The sequence below is a fragment of the Oncorhynchus masou genome, chromosome 28 (genome assembly GCF_036934945.1).
Source record: "Oncorhynchus masou masou isolate Uvic2021 chromosome 28, UVic_Omas_1.1, whole genome shotgun sequence".
Classification (NCBI taxonomy): Eukaryota; Metazoa; Chordata; class Actinopteri; order Salmoniformes; family Salmonidae; genus Oncorhynchus; species Oncorhynchus masou.
In genome coordinates, this window is record NC_088239.1 from 24,616,339 (window position 1) to 24,627,769 (window position 11,431).

Consider the following 11,431-nt stretch of genomic DNA (forward strand, 5'->3'; position numbering starts at 1 on the left):
TCAGTGACACAGCCTGGCCTGGGCCTAGCGATCAGATTTCACCCATCTCCTGTCCTGCTCCCTCTCTCCTTCTCACCCCCCCCCCCCCAACGCACCCCACGCACCCCACCACAAAGGGTATATGATTCATCCGGACACACCAATCATCGTCTGAGGTTTAAAAATAAATCCTGCCATTCAGAATGATGTTTCCCCATAAAGACAACACGCAGAGACACAACATCCCATCAGTCTGGCCAATTGAACCGCTGTGTTCACATGCAGCACACACGAGCAACAGGAGAGGAAGAGTGGGAGGCCTGTGATGCAGAGAGGAGGAGTGGGGCTCAGCACAGGCGAATTCCCTCAAGACATTGCACTCTAGGTGGGAGAGAAATCAAGATGAAGAGAGGCCCGAGGAGAGAGATCCACGTGTAGCGTGTTATAAGATGAGACCAGGGGGCCTCAGAGGCATAAAGACTAATCAGATCACCACTCGCTGTCTCAATCATATGGATGAGCAGGTTGCTCATGGGAATTTTACTTACTCAAAGATGTTCTCAGAGAATAAAGGATTATGATTGGCTGTGTCAGGCAACCAATGAAAATGGAGAGGTGACGGGAATACCAAACAGAGTGGTGGGGGGAGGGGGTGTTCAATATAGCTAGCGAGTTGTTCATTTTGCACATCAATGTCCTGTTTCCAGCTAGTTTAAATAATTGATTAAATATTAAATGTGATGCAAGTTGGGGTTAGTTAGCTAAAATGTGTTTTTCGAGCTAATGTCGTTAGCTAGCCAACTGTTAGGCTAGCTAGCTAGCTTGGTAATCAAGGCTAAACTGTTATAGTTTATCCTTAGTTACCAAGCTAGCAATCTAGCTAGCTCAACAGTTTTAGCCTTAGGTCACCAATTTAAGCATGCAGGCTCACTAGCCAGATAAATATGTTGCTGTTATAGTAGAAGCATGAATGAACAGGGAGCACTGCTGCTCTTGGAGCAGAACTGTGTGAACCACAGTAGATATTGCTGCTCTGAGACCAGTTTGAGCCAACAGGGTCTTCTGCTACTCTAAGAGAATAATTGTACTGTGTCATCTTTTATGTTGCTGTTCTGGGAGCAGCATTAGTATACTGGTAGCACTGTTGCTCTTTGAACAGACCTGTGTCAACAACATTTAACTGAAATATATATACAACATGTAAAGTGTTGGTCCCATGTTTCATGAACTGAAATAAGAGATCCCAGACATTTTCCACATGAACAAAAAGCTTATTTCTCACAAAGTGTGTGCATAAATTTGTTTACATCCCTGTTAGTGAGCATTTCTCCTTTGACAAGATAATCCATCCACCTGACAGGTGTGGCATATCAAGAAGCTGATGAAACATCATGATCATTACACAGGTGCACCTTGTGCTGGGGGACAATAAAATGACACTCTAAAATGTGCACAACACAATGCCTCAGATGTGTCAAGTTTTGAGGGAGGGTGCAATTGGCATGCTGACTGCAGGAATGTCCACCAAAGATCTTGCAAGAGAATTGAATGTTAATTTCTCTACCATAAGCCACCTCCAACGTCTTTTTAGAGAATTTGGCAGGACATCCAACCGCAAACCATGTGTATGGCGCTGTGTGGGTGAGTGGTTTGCTCAACGTTCTGAACAGTGTCCCATGGTGGCGGTTGGGTTATGGTATGGGCAAGCATAAGATATGGACACTTAACAAACTTGCATTTTATCAATGGTAATTTGAATGTACAGAGATACCATGCCATTTATTAGCTGCCATGACCTCATGTTTCAGCATGATAATGCACAGCCCCATGTCACAAGGATCTATACACAATTCCTGGAAGCTAAAAATGTCACAGTTCTTCAATGGCCTGCATACTCACCAGACATGTCACCCATTGAGCATGTTTGGGATGCTCTGTATCAACGTGTACGACAGCGTGTTCCAGTTCCCACCAACATCCAGCAACTTCGTACAGGAGATGCGTGCATGAGGCAAATGTTGGTCACACAAGATACTAACTGGTTTTCAGATTTGAAAAAATGTCAAGGTACTGTGCATTCGGAAACTATTCAGTCCCCTTCACTGACCCCATACTGACAAAGCGAAAACAAGTTTTTATGAATTTTTCCAAATGTATTAAACATAAGATGTGTAGATTGAAAAGGGGAACAATAATTTTATCAATTTTAGAATAAGGATGTAACGTAACAAAATGTGGAAAAAGACAAGGGGTCTGAAAACATTCCAAATGCACTGTATATGAAGAAGCGAAGAGCCAGCATCCTGGAGTCACCTCTTCACTGTTGACATTGAGACTGGTGTTTTGCGAGTACTATTTAATGAAGCTGCCAGTTGAGGACTTGTGAGGCATCTGGTTCTCAAACTAGACACTCTAATGTACTTGTCGTCTTGCTCATTTGTGCACCGGGGCCTCCCACTCCTCTTCCTATTCTGGTTAGACCAGTTTGCGCTGTTCTGTGAAGGGAGTAGTACACAGCATTGTACAAGATCTTCAGTGCCTTGACAATTTCTCGCATGGAATAGCCTTCCTTTCTCAGAACAAGAATAGACTGACGAGTTTCAGAAGACAGTCTTTGTTTCTAGCCATTTTGAGCCTGTAATCGAACCCACAAATGCTGATGCTCCAGATACTCAACGAGTCGAAAGAAGGCCAGTTGTATTGCTTCTTTAATCAGAGCAACAGTTTTCAGCTGTGCTAACATAATTGCAAAAGGGTTTTCTAATGATCAATTAGCCTTTTAAAATGATAAACTTGGATTAGCTAACACAACGTGCCATTGGAACACAGGAGTGATGGTTGCTGATAATGGGCCTCTGTACGCCAATTTTGATATTCCATTTAAAACAATCTGCCGTTTTCAGCTACAATAGTCAATGTCTACAACATTAACAATGTCTACACAGTATTTCTGATCAATTTGATGTTATTTTAATGGACAAAAAATGTGCTTTTCTTTCAAAAACAAGGACATTTCTAAGTGACGCCAAACTTTTGAACGGTAGTGTATATACAGTGGGGCAAAAAAGTATTTGTCAGCCACCAATTGTGCAAGTTCTCCCACTTAAAAAGATGAGAGAGGCCTGTAATTATCTTCATAGGTACACTTCAACTATGACAGACAAAATGAGAAAAAAAATCCAGAAAATCACATTGTAGGATTTTTTATGAATTTATTTGCAAATTATGGTGGAAAATAAGTATTTAAAGTATTTAAAGGCAATGCTACCAAATACTAATTGAGTGTATGTAAACTTCTGACCCACTGGGAATGTGAGAAAAAAATAAAAGCTGAAATAGATCATTCTCTCTACTATTATTCTGACATTTCACATTCTTAAAATAAAGTGATGATCCTAACTGACCTAAAACAGGGACTTTCTGGCTACATGGAACCCAAACCGGTTGCGAGCATGCGCCATCGTGCGCCATCGTGCGCCATCGTGCATACATTTATTTTGACCCCTACACCAAACGAGATCACGACACGCAGGTTAAAATATCAAAAAAACTCTGAACCAATTACATTAATTTGGGAACATGTTGAAAAGCATGAAACATTTATGGCAATTTAGTTAGTTAGCTTGCACTTGCTAGTTAATTTGTCCTATTTAGCTAGCTTGCTGTTGCTAGCAAATTTGTCCTGGGATATAAACATTCAGTTTTTATTTCACCTGAAATGCACAAGGTCCTGCTTCTATAAACCAATGAAGAGATGGGAGAGGTAGGACTTGCAGCGCCATCTGTGTCCAAAATAGAAAGGAGTTCTATTTAGCCCTTGGCAACGCAGACGCTTGTTGATGCACGCGAGCAGTGTGGATGCAATAATGGAATAACATTGATTTTTTTTTAAATGTATTTTGCAACACTCGCACACGCAACACTCGCGGTGTGGTCAGCCTATTAGGTGTATGTAAACTTCAGACTTCAACTTTTTTTTTTTTTTTTTTTTTTTTTTTTTTTTTTTATATATATATATACAGTACCAGTCAGATGTTTGGACACAACTACTCATTCATGGTATGTGGGTGCTTTGCTGTCTCTCTCTCTCTCTCTCTCTCTCTCTCTCTCTCTCTCTCTCTCTCTCTCTCTCTTTCTCTCTCATCCTCTTTGTCGCGGTTTCTTTATCTCTCTCTCTCTCGCTCTTTCTCATCCTCTTTGTTGCTGTCTCTTTATCTCTGTATCTCTGTATCTCTATCTCTTTATCTCTCTCTCTTTCTCTCTCATCCTCTTTGTTGCTGTATCTCTCTCTCTCTCTCTCTCTCTCTCTCTCTCTCTCTCTATCTCTCTCTCTACCTCACCCATCATGACCGAGGATGTGTGAGGGGATGTACTGTATATGACCAAGTACAGTTAATATTGACTGTGTTGTGTGCTTTGTGGACCATAGAAAAAAGGTTGTAGAGGAGTTGTAGAGGAAGTGGGGGAGGAGGAGGTGGTTCACGAGGAGAACGACTGGGGTAAGCTAGAGGGATATTGTCTCAATGTACTGTCCATAGTAAGTCCTCATGTCTAAGTAACATTACTGACCTATGTTGTTTCTCTGATCTGGTGTAGGAGGTGACTGATGAGGAGCTCCAGGCAGCCACAGGCCCCATCCCCAGCCTCCCGGAGGGCATCACTGTGGCCTACACCATCCCAGAGAAGGTCAGAACCAAACAAACCTTTTAAGAATACTGTAGTATCTGTATGGTGAGAATAGAAAAACAAAGTCACCATGTATCAGTGGAGGCTGGTGAGGGCCCGGGAAAGTTGGCACATAGTAATGGCTGGAAAGCATACTCAATTACCGAAAATGAAACGCTAGTACTGGCACTCGGACATGATCCATGTAGAACACTAGTATGGGTATTCAGACACGATCCATGACAAATTCTTCCTCACCATGTTGTTCCTCTGTTCCCAGAAGACATGGGCAGGGGAGAGGATGAGATTCTAGAGGAGAGGAGCTCATCACTCAGATGAGGAAGATGTTGCCGGGAAGTTGATAGACACATCTGCTTTCAGGCAACCATCATTGGCTATGTCCCAAATTAAACTATATTCCCTATATAGTGCACTACTTTATGGGTCTGTTAAAAATGTAGTGCACTATGAAGGGAATAGGGTGCCATTTGGGATGCATCCATTATCATCGCCATGCATTGCTTATTTCAGTAACATTGTACACCTACCACCTTTTAATAAAGAAACATTGACACCGCAAGCTTCATTGCAGCCAGCATGCTGTATTTTACTGTATCTCCACATTATAAAATAAAGCAAGTTCTTTCTTTACCACTAACCGTACTACAGTAGCAATAATGATTGCAAGTATCTCTGCTCAAAGGGAAGGCAATGCATGTTTAATGAGCTTATAGTGCTGCTGTTGATGATCTTCATATTCCCCAAGGGTAGGAATTTACTAAGGGTAAGAATTTACTAGTGTAAGCCTGTTCAGTGTGGAAGCGTATAGCTGTACATTTTAATTTCAGCATCAGAGAGCATAAACTGGAAGTTACAATACCCTAACATTAGCCTACTACCTGCCCCTAAATCGCATGTAGTTCTCTTAAATGAACTTAAGATTGATGTAATGGATCAAGTACATACAGATGTAAGCTGTACATTTAATCATGCTTATGTGTCACATGTTGACAGTGAGGAAAGATTGTTGTAACACTGAATTTAATAAGTTATCAATCATTGCAGTTATGGATGCAGCCTCTGACCAATAATTACTACTGTAATGCATTTTCCCTTCCTGAAACAATTTGAATGACGGTGAATGAGGCCCAACATTTCTCTGCAGGACAAACCTGCCTTTACCTCATATGGTCCATGTCTCGCTCTGGTCCAGGGTCTTAAGTGTAGTTTTAGCCTTAAATGTTAAAGGATCTGGACCAGAGCTACTCCATGTCATACTGTCAGCTGTTTAAAATTATATACCTGTAACTGAAACCTTTTCTTCTGAAACTGTATGGATTGACTCTCTGTGCACACTTTGTTTCAATAAAGTATTTATTAGCCAGAATACAGAATATGTTTGCCCACAGTATGACAATGCACTTGGAATATGATATGTTTGGCACATATAAAATGGCAGGGTTTTGGTACCTCTAATGAACTTATCCTCTGCAGCAGAGGTAACTCTGGGTCTTCCTTTCCTGTGGCGGTCCTCATGAGAGCCAGTTTCACCAAAGCGCTTGATGGTTTTTGCGAATGCACTTAAGGAAACTTTCAAAGTTCTTGACATTTTCTGGATTGACTGACCTTCATGTCATAAAGTAATGATGGACCGTCGTTTCTCTTCACTTATTTAAACCGTTCTTGCCATAATATGGACTTGGTCTTTTACCAAATAGGTCTATCTTCTGTATACCACCCCTACCATGTCACAACACAACTGATTGGCTCAAACGCATTAACCGAAGGAAAGAAATTATACAAATGAACTTTTAACGAAACAATCATGTTATTAAGTGAAATACATTCCATGTGACTACCTCATGAAGCTGGTTGAGAGAATGCCAAGAGTGTGCAAAGCTGTCATCAAGGCAAAGGTTAGCTACTTTGAAGAATCTGAAATATATTTAGATTTGTTTAACACTTTATTACTACATGATTCAATATGTGTTATTTCATAGTTTTGATGTCTTCACTATTATTCTACAATGTAGAAAATAGTACAATTAAATAGAAACCCTTGAATGAGTATGTGTGTCCAAACTTTTTACTGGGACTGTATATAGTTGAAGTCGGAAGTTTACATGCACCTTAGCCTAATACATTTAAACTCAGTATTTCACAATTCCTGACAATTAATACTAGTAAAACTTCCCTGTCTTAGGTCAGTAAGGGTCATCCACTTTATTTTAAGAATGTGAATGATTTATTTCAGCTCTGATTTCTTTCATCACATTCCCAGTGGGTCAGAAGGTTACATACACTCAATTAGTATTTGGTAGCATTGCCTTTACATTGTTGAACTTGGGTCAAGACTTCCACAAGCTTCCCACCATATGTTGGGTAAATTTTGGTCCATTCCTCCTGACAGAGCATGTGTAACTGAGTCAGGTTTGTAAGCCTCCGTGCTCGCACACGCTTTTTCAGTTCTGCACACAAATGTTCTACAGGAGGTCAGGGCTTTGTGATGGCTACGCCAATACCTTGCCTTTGTTGTCCTTAAGCCATTTTCCCACAAGTTTGGAAGTAAGCATGGGGTCATTGCCCATTTGGAAGACCCAATTGCGACCAAGCTTTAACTTCCTGACTGATGTCTTGAGATGTTGCTTCAATATATCCACATAATTTTCCTTCCTTATGAGGACATTTCTCCAAAAAGTATGATCCTTGTCACCATGTGCAGTTGCAAACCGTAGTCTGGCTTTTATTATGGCGGTTTTGGAGCAGTGGCTTCTTCCTTTCTGATACTTTTGTACTTGTTTCCTCCAGCATCTTCACGAGGTCCTTTGCTGTTGTTCTGGGATTGATTTTCACTTTTTGCACCAAGGTACATTAATCTCTAGGAGACAGAACGTGTCTCCTTCCTGAGCGGTATGACGGATGCGTGGTCCCATAGTGTTTATACTTGCAAACTATTGTTTGTACAGATGAATGTGGTACCTTCAGGCTTTTGGAAATTGCTACCAAGGATGAACCAGACTTGTGGAGGTCTACAATTTTTTTTCTGAGATATTGGCTGATTTCTTTTGATTTTCCCATGATGTCAAGGAAAGAGGCATTGAGTTTGAAGGTAGGCCTTGAAATACATCCTCAGGTACACCTCCAATTGACTCAAATGATGTCAGCCCATCAGAAGCTTCTAAAGTCATGACATCATTTTCTGGAGTTTTCCAAGTTGTTTAAAAGCACAGTCAACTTAGTGTATGTGAACTTCTGATCCACTGGAATTGTGATACAGTGAATTATAAGCGAAATAATCTGTCTATAAGCAATTTTTGGTAAAAACTTGCCAAAACTATAGTTCGTGAACAAGAATGCTGACCTTACCTCCCGCTTCACTTGCGCGAGAGTTGCATTTTTTTTTACACATACAATGGCAAGAAAAAGTATGTGAACCCTTTGGAAATACCTGGATTTCTGCATAAATTGGTCATCAAATTTAATCTGATCTTCATCTAGGTCACAACAATAGACTAATAACTGAAACTAATAACACACAAACAATTATACGTTTTCTTGTCGGTATTGAACATACCGTGTAAACATTCACTGTGTAGGGTGGGAAAAGTATGTGAACCCTTGGATATAATATTGGTTGCATATTTTCTTCTGTTGAAGCCATCCTGTTATTGATTTACTTCTGTGTTTTGGGTCGTTGTCCTGTTGCATTACCCAACTTCTGTTGAGTTTCAATTGAAGGACGGATAGCCTAACATTCTCCTGCAAAAGGTCTTGATAACCTTGGGAAATCATTTTTCTGTCGATAATAGCAAGCTGTCCAGGCTCTGAGGCTGCAAAGCAACCGCAAACCATGATGTTCTCTCCACCAAACTTTACAGTTGGAATGAGTTTTTGATGTTGGTGTGCTGTGTCTTTTTTCTCTCCACACATAGTGTTGTGTGTTCCTTCCAAACAACTCAACTTCCACAACTCAACTCTATTTCATCTGTTCACAGAATATTTTGCCAGTAACGCTGTGGAACATCCAGGTGTACTTCTGCAAACTTCAGACGTGCAGCATTGTGTTTTTTTGGACAGCAGTGGCTTCTTCTGTGGTGTCCTCCCATCAACACCATTCTTGTTTAGTGTTTTATGTATCGTAGATTCATCAACTGAGATGCTAGCATGTTCCAGAGATTTTGTTTTCAAATCAAATCAAATCAAATTTTATTTTTTGCATTCTGCGCTGTGCTCTTGCATTCTGCGCTGTGCTCTTGCAGTTATCTTTGCAGGATGGCCACTCCTAGGGGGATTAGCAACAGTGCTGAACTTTCTCCATTTATAGACAATTTGTCTTACTATGGACTGATGAACATCAGGGTTTTATGCAAGTCAACAATTCTTAATCTTAGGTCTTCTGAGATCTCTTTTGTTCGAGGCATGGTTCACATCAGGCATTGCTTTTTGTGAATAGCAAACTCAAATTTTGTGAGCGTTTTTTATAGGGCAAGGCAGCTCTTACCAACATCTCCAATCTCATCTCATTGATTGGACTCCAGGTTAGCTGACTCCTTACTCCAATTAGCTTTTAGAGAAGTCATTAGCCTAGTGGTTCATAAACTTTTCCCAACCTACACTGGGAATGTTTAAATTATGTATTCAATATAGACAATTTGTGTGTTATTAGTGTAAGCACACTATGTTTGTCTATTGTGTGACTTAGATGAAGATCAGATCAAATTTGATTACCAATTTATAATTCCAAAGGGTTCCCATACATTTTCTTGCCACTGTACATGATATTCAATCATTGCACCCACACTGCTCGCAAGCGGCAACAAGTGTCTACTTAGCCAGGCGCTAAAATAGAACTTGGTTCTATTTGTGTCACTTGATGTGCTGCAACTCCTATCTCCTCATTGGTTTTTAGGAGCATATACCCACATGGGTGATTGAAAGATGAACTGAGATCCACACTCCAGTCCAGTTGATGGTGGTAACGCACCTTAAAGTTGGTTGCCAACCGCCATATAAAGTACTTATTTTCCACCATAATTTGCAAATAAATTCATGAAAAATCCTACAATGTGATTTTCTGGATTTTTTCTCTCCATTTTGTCTGTCATAGTTGAAGTGTACCTATGATGAAAATTACACACCTACGTGTGTCTGGGAATCACAGCGTGACCATTCAATTCCTGCTCATCAAGTCCCCCCAGATTCCAGTGGTTTTGGGATTCTCCTGGCTCCAGCGACACAATCCCCTCATCAACTGGTCTACGGGTGCTATCATGGGCTGGAGTCAAGTCCTTCTGCCACGCTTATTGTCTGAAGTCGGTGCAACCTGCCCCGGGACAACCTCCGGGAGGTGTTCAGCAAGTCCCGGGCCACTTCCCTTCTGCCGCACCGCCCTATGACTGCGGGATTGACCTTCTCCCTAGCACCATGCCGCCCCGGGGACATCTGTACTCTCTGTCAGGAAAAGAGACAAAGAGGCTATGGAGACCTAAATTTGGGACTCCCTAGCTACAGGCTTTATCCATCCCTCTTCCTCTCCCACTGGCACAGGTTTCTTCTTCGTGGAGAAAAAGGACAAGTCCCTGCGCCTTTGCACTGACTATCGGGGACTCAAGGACATTACTGTGAAGAACCGTTATCCGCTACCACTCATTTCCTCGGCCTTCGAGCCGCTCCAGTGTGCCACTGTTTTCTCCAAGCTGGATCTACAAAACACCTACCACCTGGTGCGGATACGAGAGGTGGACGAGTGGAAGACCGCCTTCAACATGGCCAGCGGCCTCTACGAATATCTGGTCATGCCCTTTGGCCTCACCAACGCCCCTGCTGTGTTCCAGGCTCTGGTGAAGGATGTTCTCCGCGACATGCTGAACCATTTCGTCTTCATCTACATTGATGACATCCTCGTCTTCTCCCACTCCCCCCAAGAACATGTGCTCCATATCTGACAGGGTCTCCAGCGCCTTCCGGAGAACCAGTTGTTTGTTAAGGTGGAAAAGTACGAGTTCCATTGCTCCACCATTCCCTTTCTGGGCTACATCATCTTTGCTGGGAGTGTCCAGATGGATCCTGAGAAGGTGAGAGCGGTGGTGGATTGGCCTCAGCCTACATCCAGGGTGCAGCTGCAATGCTTCCTGGGGTTTACCAACTTTTATCTCCGCTTTATCTGGGGTTACAGCACCCTTGCACCCCCTGTCTGCACTCACCTCTACCAAGGTTCCGTTCACGTGGTCCTCTGCCACTGACCTGGTGTTCCGGGACCTTAAACGCCGCTTCATCACTGCTCCTATCTTGGTTCATCCTGACCCTTCCCGTCAGATCGTGGTGGAGGCAGATGCTTCGGATGTCGGAGTGGGGGCTGTTCTGTCCCAATGTTCTGCTCTGGACCTTAAGCTGCATCCCTGCACCGTCTTCTCCCACCGCCTCAACGCCACAGAGAAGAACATCTTCCAGCACGTCTTCCGGATCCACGGACTCCCCGTGGACATGGTCTCAGACCGGGGTAGGCAGTTCTCATCCCGGTTCTGGAAGGCGTTCCGCACGCTCATTGGATCATCGGCCAGCCTGTCCTCCGGATTCCACCCCCAGTCCAACGGCAAATCGGAGCGAGCCAACCAGGACTTAAAGACGACTCTTTGTTGCCTAGTCTCCGCCAACCCTACCACCTGGAGTCAGCAACTGGTATGGTTTAAGTATGCTCCCAACACCCTTCCTTGCTCTAACATGGGTCTCTCGCCCTAATGTAAGAGGAGGTGGTCAGCAATCCCTCTGCCCAGATGTTCATCCGCCG